This window comes from Eriocheir sinensis, unplaced genomic scaffold (genome assembly GCF_024679095.1).
Source record: "Eriocheir sinensis breed Jianghai 21 unplaced genomic scaffold, ASM2467909v1 Scaffold982, whole genome shotgun sequence".
NCBI lineage: Eukaryota > Metazoa > Arthropoda > Malacostraca > Decapoda > Varunidae > Eriocheir > Eriocheir sinensis.
The window spans coordinates 13,347-26,553 of NW_026112366.1; the positions used below are offsets into that span (position 1 = coordinate 13,347).

A 13,207-nucleotide genomic window follows, 5' to 3' on the forward strand; every position below is an offset into this window, starting at 1 on the left:
GCCCGCTAGAACCTGCTCAAATGACAACAACAACAACAACAACAACAACAACAACAACAACAACAACAACAACAACAACGCTACAACCAGAAGACGAACATGAAAAAAAAGAAAAAGAAACAAGAAGAAAAAGAAAAAAAAAGAGGAAATGGAAGACAAAGAACAAAAAAGTAGAAACAAAAGCAAAAACAAAAAAACAAGAACCATCTATATGGTGGAGAAGATGAAGAACAACAAGAAAGGTAAATGAAGGATACGAAGATCAACGGATAAAGAAGAATAAAAAACAAGAACGGAGAAAGAAGATAAGGACAACAACAACTTGAGATTCAGAGGGAAAATAATGAGAGGCCAGGAGAGAGGTCAACTTCGAAAGGAGAGATGTCTCGATACTCTCCTCTTCAAAGAGCTAAAGTTATAGGCAGGAGGCGAGGGAAGGCTGTTCCAGAGATTACCAGCGGAAGAGATGAAAAAACAAAGATGGGAATTTGACAGCATAGGGACGAGGAGATAGGAGGAGACAGACTGGGTACAGATTACAAGAGGAGTCAGACAGGGGTGTGTCCTGTCGCCAGACTTCTTTTCTTTATACGGTCAACGAGTGATAGAAGAATTGGAAGGCATGGATGGAATTTTAATTGGAGGTAGAAATGTTAACAATATAAAGTATATAGACGACACTGTACCTTTGGCTGACTCAGAGGAGAAACTACAAGCACTGGTGAGCAGGATACAGGAGAGTTGTGAGAGAAAAGGGCTAAAAATCAATGGCAGTAAAACAGTGGTTATGTTGGTTACAAAGAAAAAGCAAATTTCGAGTGGGGATACGGATTGGTGAAAGGCTTATTGAGCAGGTATAAAAGTTTAATTACCTTGGGAGCATGATTAGTGAAGACGGAGGAAGTGAGAAGGAAATAGGCTGGAGAATATGTATAGCAAAGACGGCATTCGGAAATATGAGGAAACTGCTGAATAATTTGAGTATGAATATCGAAATGCGATTGAGATTATTAAAATGTTTTGTGTGGTCAACTTTACTATATGGTTGCGAAACATGGACAATTATAGCAAATACGAAGAAAAAGATAGACGCGGCGGAAATGTGTGTTTAAGGAGAATGTTGAGAATTCCCTGGACAGACAATGTGACAAACCAGGAAGTTCTGCGAAGAGCAGCAGTAGATAGGCAATTGATGAAAAGTATAAGAAGGCGACAACTAAAGTTTCTGGGTCATGTGCTAAGAAGGAGAGGACTAGAAAGTGACTGCCTGCTTGGAAGAGTGGAAGGAAGAGGAGCAAGAGGACGTCAAAGAATTAAATTTATGGATAGCCTGCTACAAGACATGGATGGAAGACACAGTGTGGCAGAAGTTACGAGAATGGCTGATGATAGGGAGAGATGGAGGTCCGTGATCGCCGACGTCACAAGACTGGCACCTCGGTAAAGGACGCACCGTAAGCCTTCTAAGCAGTGGCGTACCGAGGGGGGGAGGGGCATGGGCCCCTCCTTTTGCAAAGAAAAATAATAATGAATAAATAAATGTTACGGGAAAATAATAGGAATATGTATATTAGTATTACGATTACGAATGTGTGTGTGTGTGTGTGTGTGTGTGTGTGTGTGTGTGTGTGTGTGTGTGTGAAATTGAGAGCTCAGTGGCACCGAGTGACCGAGTTATTTCCCCTTTGGTTTTGTTTTGAGTTAATGGTAGGACATAAGGTTTGCTCTGAGTGAAAAAAAAGAAAGGCGTTAAATGATGGGCTCATAAAATTGTCTGTAGAGTGCTGCGATGTCAAGCTGTCAACTGGCGGACGGGTGTTTGTAGCGGGTGACAGGAAGAAGAGGAATACGAGATTGGGATGGCTCTGGCAGAGAGAGAGAGAGAGAGAGAGAGGGAGAGCACGAAAGTCGTAAGTGTGCCTTCTCTCCTTCTTGCCTCTCAAAATTACTTGATTTTAGGTGTAAGGTGCAGTCAAAGTGATTGGAGGACTATATAATTATACTGTAGAGGCAGCAAGTGAACTTGTCTGGTGACAGTGGTGAGTATGAAATGAAGCAATCAGTGGTCATCAGAGACATAATTAAGGCAAACCCTCCAACAGCAAATGGCATGCTCCTCCCTTCTCCCTTGTTGTTTTACTTGCAACAATAAACTATATCAATCAATCATCATTCATAGGAATACTATCGAAGAGCTATTTTTCTCCCATTTTCGGACACTGCTATAGCACAACTCAGGGAAAGGTTTGCATCCGAACACATTAGGAGTTTTTGTTGAGAAATCAAAGTATCGTTAGTTTTGTGGGTGGGACATTTTTTTGCCTGAAATCGGGAAAAATGAGCAGGTGAGTACGACACTTTGGCAACGTTGCGAGCAGCGTTGCCATATTGTCGTACTCAGAACTTCGCATTTTCCTGTTTCTGACCCATAACAATTGCAGATAAACATCGATAATTAACCATCTGAACTCTAGTTGTGAATGTATATCGTTATCAGTGTAGGCTCAGCAGTTTTGGGCCTCAAGCAGAAGAAAAAGTTATGCCCAGTACGACAATATGGTAACGCTGGTTGTGAACTTGCGACGTTGCGAGTCAGTGCTCCGTCCATCACCACCGAGGTTGGACGTACGGCCGTGCTCTCCCTCCTCCTCCACCTCCTGAGTATTCCTGGCGGGCAGCGATGAGCAAGCAGAAGAGACGCAACGCCTTCTTCTACTTCATGATGGCCAAGAAACCCGAGGTGGAGAAGCGGCTCAAGAGAAAGGTGGAGATGGCCAAGCTGGTGACGGCGGAGTGGCAGGTGAGGTGCCGCATGTCACTCACTGGTTCCTCCTTTATTCTTCCCTCCCTCCTTCCTTCCCCCGTGCCTGTCTTAGCTAGGAATGCTTAGCTAGGAATAAATAGTGGGGAATTAAGAGGACTTCTTATGATGTCCCCCACCTCTTAGGACTAGTTAGCCAGTATCTTAGTTAATCAAATCAAGGTGTCTGTCATAACGCGCTTTAAAAGTGGCTATTGTTGGGGCAGTTACCACACTCTCATTGTCATCAGGGTTGTGTGGGCTGCCGGGTGCTCCGGTAAGGGCGATTAGGCGAGGTGTGGCACTGTTACGTAAGACTTGCAATCGAGCTTCCCTGTGATCACTGCTCCTCATCCTCACATGGAAATACCAGCAACAAGAACAATGCAACTCACACCAATCCTTAATTTGTTCCCTTCCTCACCCTTCCCCGCAGCCATCGTGCTGCCTCGGCCAGGAAGCACTCGCTGGAGACTCACAAGCTGCTGGGTGAATCGGAGGACTTCGGGAACAGCCTTGAGGAAACTGCCGAGAATCTGAAGCAGCTCTTGTCCAAGGTGAGGTGTTAGTGACGGGGTGCTGGCCTCCCATAGTTCCCAGTGTGTTGATTTACGATGTTTTGCATATACAGGTAACTCTGGATTTACGCGAGTATTGTGAAAAGCTCATTGCGTAAATCCAAAACACTGTAGTAAATCCAACAAGAGGTAGGTTTGTATTGCCTCCTGTATCACTCTGACTCCTCTCCCTCTCGTGGTTCCTCCTCTGGCTGCCCTTCCCCTCGTGTTAGCACAGCAGCGAGGGTGTTGTTGAGTAGCGTGGGTACTGTATTGTTGTTCAAGTGGCGCGCGGGAAGAACTGAGCTCAGCTGTGTGACCGTGTGAGTCCAGTTGCTTGAGACATCTGGTGGACACTCCAGAAAATATCGCGTATAAAAGAAAAAAAATGTGTAAATTAAACATTTTTTTAGATTTTGGACCACGCGTTATTTAAAAAACGCGTAAACCAAACTCGCGTAAATCTACAGTTACCTGTATTAACTCTCATGACCTATACAGTGATGATGCTCCCAGCCAGGACTGGGATGAGGACGTCCCTGTCCACACCCTGCAGCGCAATAAGCACACCACATGTTGAACACTGTCACAGGTGGGTGCTCAAACACTGAAGGTTTGAACAAGACAAATAGAAAAGAATATACACGTAAAGTTCTTGAGAGAGAGAGAGAGAGAGAGAGAGAGAGAGAGGAGTCGAGTTAGAGCAGTAAATAAAGGGAGAAAGAGAGAGTTAAAGAGATAGAAATGAAGAGGAAGGCTATGGATCAACTTGTGGAAAAAGTTATGGCTAAGTTGAATGCATCTTGTAAATTAATATAACATAAATAGTAATGTTGAATCTCTCTCTCTCTCTCTCTCTCTCTCTCTCTCTCTCTCTCTCTCTCTCCCTCTCCCCAAAGGGACCGTACCGGTTGATGTACTTGGCGGCAGTGAGTGACATCCCCCTGTCCGTGGCCACTGACATGCTGGAAGAGTGTGGCCTGGACTACCTCCCCAACACAGCCTGCTCGGTGAGTCCCTGGCATGTTAGTCCTGTATATTTAACCCGGTAGCAGTGGGGATCATGATTCTTAATGGTAGCATATGAGAGGAAGGGACAGGTGTTGGGACTGTGTGGCAGAGCAGAGGGGAGGAAAGGACCCACGGAATTGAACGCCCAGACTATATGAAATGGTTTGACTATACTAGAATTCTTACAGTAGCATCATTAAGCCATGTATGTACGCAAACTAAACATTATTTAAGATATTTACAACAGAATGGAATGAAAGTGTGTGTGTGTGTGTGTGTGTGTGTGTGTAATTCAGCTCTTGGTCTGCTGCGGGTCAGCCAGCCAGCCGTTCCCCTACGGAAGAGCACAGAGCTCGTAGTACCAATCTTTGGGCAGGACTGAGACCACCCACACACAACACACCGCCGCAACGAGGTCACAACTCCTTGCCTGACGTCGCGTACACTGCTAGGTGAACAGGGGCTACACGTGAAAGACCCAACTCATCTTCACCCGACCGGGGAATTGAACCCCGGCCCTTCTGGTTGTGAGGCAGACGCTCTACCCACTGAGCTACCGGGCCGTGGGTTGTGGGCTGTGGGTGAGTTGTGGGCATTTCCAGGGTTAGTTTTGTGCCCCTGGTGGTAGTGTGACCCTTCCTCTGTACTGTGTGTGTGTGTGTGTGTGTGTGTGTGTGTGTGTGTGTGTGTGTGTATCACAGCCTAGTTCAGACTTCTTCAAAGCATGCATTGTGTTCAAGTGATATACAAGCAAGCATATTAACCCAGCAGCAGCGACGGGCAAAATTTGTGCCATGATATAATTATACCCCCCAAAATAGATGATGCATAAACTGATCACAAATGCTTTGATATATATTATGAAATGGTTTGTGTGAGGGGTGATTTTTTCTCATTTTTCTCGCTCAGAGGGACCATTAAGAAACATGATCCCCACCGACGATCTATTCACCCGTCTTTTGCAGCAGCAGCAGCAGCATCGTTGAGGCGGGATGCAGCGTGCTCTGAGGCGACCCCGGGCAGGAGGCAACATGTGACCTCGAGCACCAGACCTTTTACCTCTATTCAGGAGCAGTAAGTAGCAGGCTTTTTTTTTTTTTTTAACACCCTTGAACTGTCTCCTTAGCTGTAAAAAAAAATACTGACTCATTGCCGTCCTGGGGTGAACAGACTGTGATCCAGGTGAACGTATTACTCGGGTAACTTATTCACTGAGGCGTGTGTTGCCGGCGAGAAAATGAGTCATCCTCACTCTGCTCCGAGTCTATTATGGAACATTATCTCTCTCTCTCTCTCTCTCTCTCTCTCTCTCTCTCTCTCTCTCTCTCTCTCTCTCTCTCTCGGCCCACATTTCGACTGCCACACACATTTGACCAGGCTTTCCTAGGAGTTGTGGGCATTTCCAGGGGTAGTTTTGTGACCCTCTGTACTGTGAACCTAAAGAAACACACATATGATCAGGCTTTCCTAGGAGTTGTGGGCATTTCCAGGGGTAGTTTTGTGACCCATCATCTGTACTGTGAACCTAAGAAAACACACATTTGACAAGGCTTTCCTAGGAGTTGTGGGCATTTCCAGGGGTAGTTTTGTGACCCTTCCTCTGTACTATGAACCTAAGAAAACACACATTTGACAAGGCTTTCCTAGGAGCTGTGGGCATTTCCAGGGGTAGTTTTGTGACCCTTCCTCTGTACTGTGAACCTAAAGAAACACATATGACCAGGCTTTCCTAGGAGTTGTGGGCATTTCCTGGGGTAGTCTTGTGACCCCTCCTCTGTACTGTAAACCTAAGAAAACACACATTTGACAAGGCTTTCCTAGGAGTTGTGGGCATTTCCAGGGGTAGTTTTGTGACCCCTCCTCTGTACTATGAACCTAAGGAAACACACATTTGACAAGACTTTCCTAGGAGTTGTGGGCATTTCCAGGGGTAGTTTTGTAACCCTGGTGGTAGTGTGACCCTTCCTCTGTACTGTGAACCTATGAAAACACACATTTGACCAGGCTTTCCTAGGAGTTGTGGACATCTCCAGGGGTAGTTGTGTGACCCTGGTGGTAGTGTGACCCTTCTTCTGTACCATGAACCTAAGGGAAACACATTTGCCAAGGCTTTCCTAGGAGTTTTGGGCATTTTCAGGGGTAGTTTTGTGACCCTGGTAGTAGTTTGACCCTTCTGTACTGTGAACCTAAGGAAACACATTTGACCAGGCCCTTCCTAGGAGTTGTGGGCATTTCCAGGGGTAGTTTTGTGACCCTAGTAGTAGTGTGAACCTTCCTCTGTACCATGAACCTAAGGGAACACACATTTGACCAGGCTTTCCTAGGTGTTGTGGGCATTGCCAGGGGCAGTTTTGTGACCCTGGTGGTAGTTTGACCATTCCTTTGTACTATGAACCTAAAGAAACACATATTTGACCAGGCTTTCCTAGGAGTTGTGGGCATTTCCAGCGGTAGTTTTGTGACCCAGGTAGTAGTTTGACCCTTCCTCTGTACTGTGAACCTAAAGAAACACACATTTGACCAGGCTTTCTTAGGATTTGTGGGCATTTCCTGGGGTAGGTGTGTGACCCTGGTGGTAGTGTGCCCATTCCTCTGTACCGTGAACCTAAAGAAACACACATTTGCCAAGGTTTTCTTAGGATTTGTGGGCATTTCCCGGGGTAGGTGTGTGACCCTGGTGGTAGTGTGACCCTTCCTCTGTACCGTGAACCTAAGGAAACACACATTTGACCAGGCTTTCCTAGGAGTTGTGGGCATTTCCCAGGGTAGTTGTGTGACCCTGGTGGTAGTGTGACCCTTCCTCTGTACCGTGAACCTAAGGAAACACACATTTGACCAGGCTTTCCTAGGAGTTGTGAGCATTTCCCAGGGTAGTTGTGTGACCCTGGTGGTAGTGTGACCCTTCCTCTGTACCGTGAACCTAAAGAAACACATATTTGGCAAGGCTTTCCCTAGGAGTTGTGGGCATTTCCCAGGGTAGTTGTGTGACCCTGGTGGTAGTTTGACCCTTCCTCTGTACCATGAACCTAAGGGAACACACATTTGACCAGGCTTTCCTAGGAGTTGTGGGCATTTCCCGGGGTAGTTGTGTGATACTGGTGGTAGTGTGACCCTTCCTCTGTACTGTGAACCTAAGGAAACACACATTTCACCAGGCTTTCCTATGAGTTGTGGGCATTTCCAGGGGTAGTTTTGTGACCCTTCCTCTGTACTGTGAACCTAAAGAAACACGTATTTGACCAGGCTTTCCTAGGAGTTGTGGGCATTTCCCGGATTAGGTGTGTGACCCTGGTGGTAGTGGGACACTTCCTCTGTACTGTGAACCTAAAGAAACACACATTTGACCAGGCTTTCCTAGGAGTTGCGGGCATTTCCCGGGTTAGGTGTGTGACCCTTCCTCTGTACCGTGAAACAAGGAAACACACATTAGAACTCAACCCACCTCCGTTTTGGCCCTGGGAGGTGGTTGGTGTGAGGGTCTGAACCAGGCTCACCAGTAGGGACTTGGCACGACGCACACTATAACTTGTGACTATAATTCAGCGTCTAACTGCTGCTGCTGCTGCGGTCATAACTTTGGTGTGTCAGAATTTTTTTTTGTGTGAGGAGGAGGAAAAGGAAGGAAGATTATAGATTTTTCCTTTTCAGATGTGGAGGTAACTCTCTCTCCCTCTCTCTCTCTCTCTCTCTCTCTCTCTCTCTCTCTCTCTCTCTCTCTCTCTCTCTCTCTCTCTCTCAGGAATGAGAAAATACAGATTAATTTTATATACTATTATTATTATTATTATTATTATTATTATTATTATTATTACAGATCGTGTAACTGATGGAGGCTGGCACAGGAAGTTGCTGATATGTGGTAAGTTACTATTGTCTCTTTCAACCATGATTTCTGCCAGTCTACCACAATCTACCAGGGTCTAACCACCACACAATATTTGCCCAACATCCCTCTACCAGTTTACCACAATTCAACCATCAGTCATCACAAGTTCAACCCAAAAACTCAACTTGTTCAAAACTTTTTCAACTCTGTAGCCCCAGAATTTCAACCCAAGACCTGACATTCAACCACAATTTCTACCACAATCTACCGGGATCTAACCACTATATATCTTTTCAGGGCTATGGCTGACTGGCTGGTGCTGTCTGGTCACTCAGCTCAGCAAGGGACTGGAAGCTGGAACTCTCTCTATCTCTCTCTCTCACAAAAAAAAGTAATGTAAAAGTGTATAAGGTCCATTGAAAAGAAGAGAGAGAGCCATCTCATCCTCTCTCTCTCTCTCTCTCCCCTCAACATCCAGGCGGCATCTTGGGAGGGGAGGGGAAGAGAAGGGAAGGGAAGGGAAGAATACAATAGCTCACTGGTGGACAGAGGAAAGAGACAAGGAAGAAGAAGAAGAGTAGTAGGTTTAAATATATCCGTTGTAATATATATTTCCAAACTTTATTAGTCTTCTCTTTATAGAAATACAGAGAGAGAGAGTTAGTTCCATCTCTCTCTCTCATCTCTGCCCTTCAATCAATCTCCCTCCATCTTCTCCCCAACAGGACTCGTCTCATCTCTTCTCCCCCAGCATCCAGGCAGCATCTTGAAGGCCTGACTGGTTCCCTCGGCTCAGTGGTCTCGTCTCTGTCTCCCTTCCTGCAAGAGTCTGGTAGAGTTTAGTGCCAAGAATGTGTGTGTGTGTGTGTGTGTGTGTGTGTGTGTGTGTGTGTGTGTGTGTCTCTCTCTCTCTCTCTCTCTCTCTCTCTCTCTCTCTCTCTCAGGCCCAACAGGGTGTCCCCCAGTGTGTTGACAACCCCCCCAGACACATAAGGGACCCCCCCCTCTCTCTCTCTCTCTGCAAGAAGTGTCAGTTTGCTCAATAAATAAACAAGCAATTTCTGGTGTTTTTTTCGTCCATTCTGCAAAGTTTACAAAGACACAGACCTTGATAAAAGTGGAGATAACAAGGAAACGATGAGGAAGAGGAAAGATTAAGCTATTTTTTGGCATAGGAGGAAAGGAGGAAGACAGGAAGGAAAAGGGAGAGAAATGGAGTTGAACTTGGAGGAGGAAATGAACAAAACCACTAAAGTTACACTGGAGAAATACACAGGCCTTAGTAAAAGTGGAGATAGGAGAGGAATGAAAAGGAGGAGGAGGAAAAGGAAAGAGTAAGCTATTTTTTGGTGTAGGAGAAAAGGAGGAAGAGGTTGTGGAAAGTGGAGGAAAATGGACTTGAACTTGGAGGAGGAAATGAATGAAACCACCAAAATTATGCCAGAGAAATACACAGACCTTGATAAAAGTGGAGATAACAGGGAAATGAAAAGGATGAGGAGGAAGAGGAAGATGGGAGGAGGAAGAGGAAAGATTAAGCTATTTTTTGGTATAGGAGGAAAGGAGGAAGGAAAAGGGAGAAAAATGGACTTGAACTTGGAGGAGGAAATAATGAAACCACCAAAATCACATTGGAGAAATACACAGACCTTGATAAAAGTGGAGATAGGAGAGGAACGAAGAGGAGACGAAGAGGAGGAGGAAGAAGTGGAAGACAGGGGGAGGAAGAGGAAAGATTAAGCAATTTTTGGGCATAGGAGGAAAGGAGGAAGAGGTAGAGAAAACAGGAGGAAAGTGTGGAGAGAAATGACCTGTTCTTGAGGCAGCCCCTGACCTGACGTAGCCTGGGACCTGAGCATACACAGGGGGTGCGTTGCTTCACTCACCCACCACCTTCATGCATTTTCCCCTAAGCCATGAGGTGCGTGGGTGTCCCCCTGGTGGTCACCTGGGCTCACTGGAGGGCTGAGTCTGGTCTCATCTCGGCTCCTTCCCTGCAAGAACCATCGCAGAGTTAGTGTGTGCGTGTGTGTGTGTGTGTCAACTTCAAGTGCCAATATCTCGGCAAGCACAAGAGTTAGGAACACAAGATTCCAACACAAGATGCTCCTAACACTCACCTGCAAACCTATAACTGGCAGTGCTCATAACCTTATAGTTCATGAAATATCTGTACTTAGCTAAAAACTTTCCAACACAAAAATATCCAAAATTCAATGACAACTACAACTCTAATAACTGCCAATATCTCAGAATCTACAACAGTCAGGAACACAATATTCTGACACAAGATGCTCCTAACACTCACCTACAACGCCTGTAACTGGCAGTGCTCATAACCTTATAGTTCAGGAGAAGTGAGGGTTTAATTACTTTCAACTTAAAAATCATGCCAAAAATGACCTCAATTTAACTCTAGCTCTAAATTCAACTGCCAATATCTCAGAATCCACATCTGTTACAAACACAACATTCTAACACAAGAAGAGAGGGAGCTGTTGTATGACCTGGTGTTAATGGGAGGAGGAGTTTAGGGCGGGGAAGAGGGCTGAGGGTGAAAAAGACAAAGGTCGTGGCGATGATAGGAATGGAGAGTGGCGGGAGATATCCGTGAAGAGGGAGTGTGCAGGAGGTGGTGTCATGGGAGGTGTTCGGGTGTAGGAGACGTGCATGGAGCTGGTGCAGCCTTCCCTTGTGTTGGAGGACAGAGGCGGAAGTGTGGATGGTGACGCCCTGTAGTGGACACCTCGGGATGTCATACGGAGGAGCAGTGAGAGGCGGGACAGCTTGTGCTTGGAAGAGTGCAGGGAACTGGCAGGCTTACTAGTGAACCAGAATATCCCACCTGGCAGCAGTGAGAGGCAGGACAGCTTGTGCTTGGAAGAGTGCAGGGAACTGGCAGGCTTACTAGTGAACCAGAATATCCCGCCTGGCAGCACAGGTGTGTGTGTGTGTGTGTGTGTGTGTGTGTGTGTGTGTGTGTGTGTGTGTGTGTGTGTGTGCGGGGCAGAGACCTGGGCTGGCAGGAAACAGCTGGAGGCACTAGTGTGGTGTGAGAATGCTGAGATACTTGACGGCAATCACATGGCAGGATGGAATCTCAAATGAAGAAGTGGTAGGGAGGAGTGGCCTGGAGGAGTAAGGCCAGATTAAGGTGGTTTGTGAGGAGAAGAACACATCCTGAACTGAACCTTGAGGCAGAAGAGAAGGCCAAGGTGGAGGAAGATATGAGGAGGCTGAACATCACGGAGGAAATGGACAGTGGAGGAGGAGGCTCATACCCCGTCCACCACAAGGAAGAAATGGACGTTAAACGATGATGATGATGATGTATTTGTAATAAGTTTATGTAAAGATGACCTACTATAAGATGCTTTCAGGTAAGGGAAATCCTTCATTAGGTACAGTTTGTGTAAGAGTGACCTGCATTTTTTAGCATTGTGGAAGCTCTTTTGTGGGCACCAAACACGGCTGGAAATGTACTGTCTGCAGCCCCTATTATTGACTCCTCAGGAGACACTTCCCACACTAAAACAGCTGCACTTTATTGTTCTTCTTGGGCAAGAACAGTTTTTCAGTAAGGCACAAGCTCACTAAATTATTGTTACCCTCAGCTAGCCAACGCCGGCCAAACAATGCATGGTGACCTTACATCCCTGCCTGCCGCTGCTCTAAAGCAACTCCATCCTACTGACAAAAACCAGGTTATCTTGGTAAATCACTCTCTATATAATAAAGCTTTACCCAACCCCTCCCTTTAGCACTCTCTGGTGAAGACAGCATTATTCCTTCCTCTCTGTGCACTCCAGGAGTCCCTGGAACACGACAACAACCACTTGCTGCACTATAAGGCAAGAAAGGTCTGTCCCAGGAGTCCCTCACTGACAACACAACAACAACCACTTGCTGCACTACATAGCAAGAAGAGGTCTGTTGTACACCTGCCCTCCTCATCAACACAACACAAAACACTGCACTTTACTACAAAGCAAGCAAAAGGTCTGCATTATAAGGCAAGAAAGGTCTGTCTGTGCACTCCAGGAGTCCCTCACTGGAACACAACAACAACAACCACTTGCTGCACTATAAGGCAAGAAAGGTCTGTCTGTACACTCCAGGAGTCCCTCACTGGAACACAACAACAACAACCACTTGCTGCACTATAAGGCAAGAAAGGTCACGTCTTATCATACTGTTTTAAGGGTCTTTTTAGTTTGGTTTTCCATAATGTTACTTACTGACCAGCAAGTGTGTCTTAGGGATCTATCTACCAGGAGACAAAATAAACACAAAACAAATCTATCTATCTATCTATTATCGAGAGAGAGAGAGAGAGAGAGAGATCCCTACAAATCTATCTGTGTCCCTCCATCCTTGGTTCCTTCATTCTCTCCTTCCCTTTCCTTCCTCCTTCCTGCCCCTCCTACATGTATGCAAAGGAAGGAAGGAAGGAACAAACAAATAAACACACACACAAAAAAAAACATTGGGAAGAAATTAAAAATTAATCAATATTACCTTGAGTCTCAATGCAGTGAGGGACTTTCCTTCCTCCTGAGCCTTCCTCTTCTTCCTCTTCTTCACACATCCTGCAGGTTGGAGGAAGAGTTAGTAGTAGTAGTAATAGTAATAGTAGTAGTAATAGTAGTAGAAGTAGTAGTGGTAGTAGTAGTAGTAGTAGTAGTAGTAGTGGTGGTGGTGGTGGTGGTGGTGGTAGTAGTAGTAGTAGTAGTAGTAGTAGTGGCAGCCAAGAAGCAGTGTGGTCGCCTGGATGAGATGCAGGCTCTCCTTCTCCCTCCTGAGGTCAGCCTTGGTCCGCCTGAGAGGAACCAGGTCACCTGCACCCAAAACCACCCGCATTGCCGACCTGGACTTTGAGGCGACGGTGGTTGATGGTCGTATCAACCACAAGCTCGGTTAGCTTAAAAATAATATGTTTAGTAAGGTTTGTAATATTAAATAAGGATGGTTGTCGGCCACAGTCATTGGCGGGGTGGGGCCAATGAATTGCCT

The 13,207-nt window shown here is 46.0% G+C and overlaps 2 long non-coding RNA genes across 6 annotated transcripts; one reads left to right on the plus strand and one right to left on the minus strand.

The window, feature by feature from the left end:
• The first annotated feature begins 1,999 nt into the window (after positions 1-1,999).
• On the plus strand, positions 2,000-9,054 carry LOC126995100 (uncharacterized). 5 transcript variants are annotated; one of them, XR_007749895.1, is made up of 7 exons: positions 2,000-2,800; positions 3,237-3,357; positions 3,859-3,949; positions 4,257-4,367; positions 5,278-5,442; positions 8,183-8,227; positions 8,492-8,567. It is a non-coding gene; the product is annotated as an uncharacterized LOC126995100 (long non-coding RNA). The 5 variants fall into 5 exon arrangements; XR_007749897.1 differs by having other exon boundaries at positions 5,337-5,442; XR_007749894.1 differs by having other exon boundaries at positions 2,006-2,800; positions 5,334-5,442.
• On the minus strand, positions 8,800-11,539 carry LOC126995101 (uncharacterized). The gene is made up of 3 exons (XR_007749899.1): positions 11,040-11,539; positions 10,029-10,188; positions 8,800-9,013 (listed from the first exon to the last, which is right to left on the minus strand). It is a non-coding gene; the product is annotated as an uncharacterized LOC126995101 (long non-coding RNA).
• Positions 11,540-13,207: the final 1,668 nt, after the last annotated feature.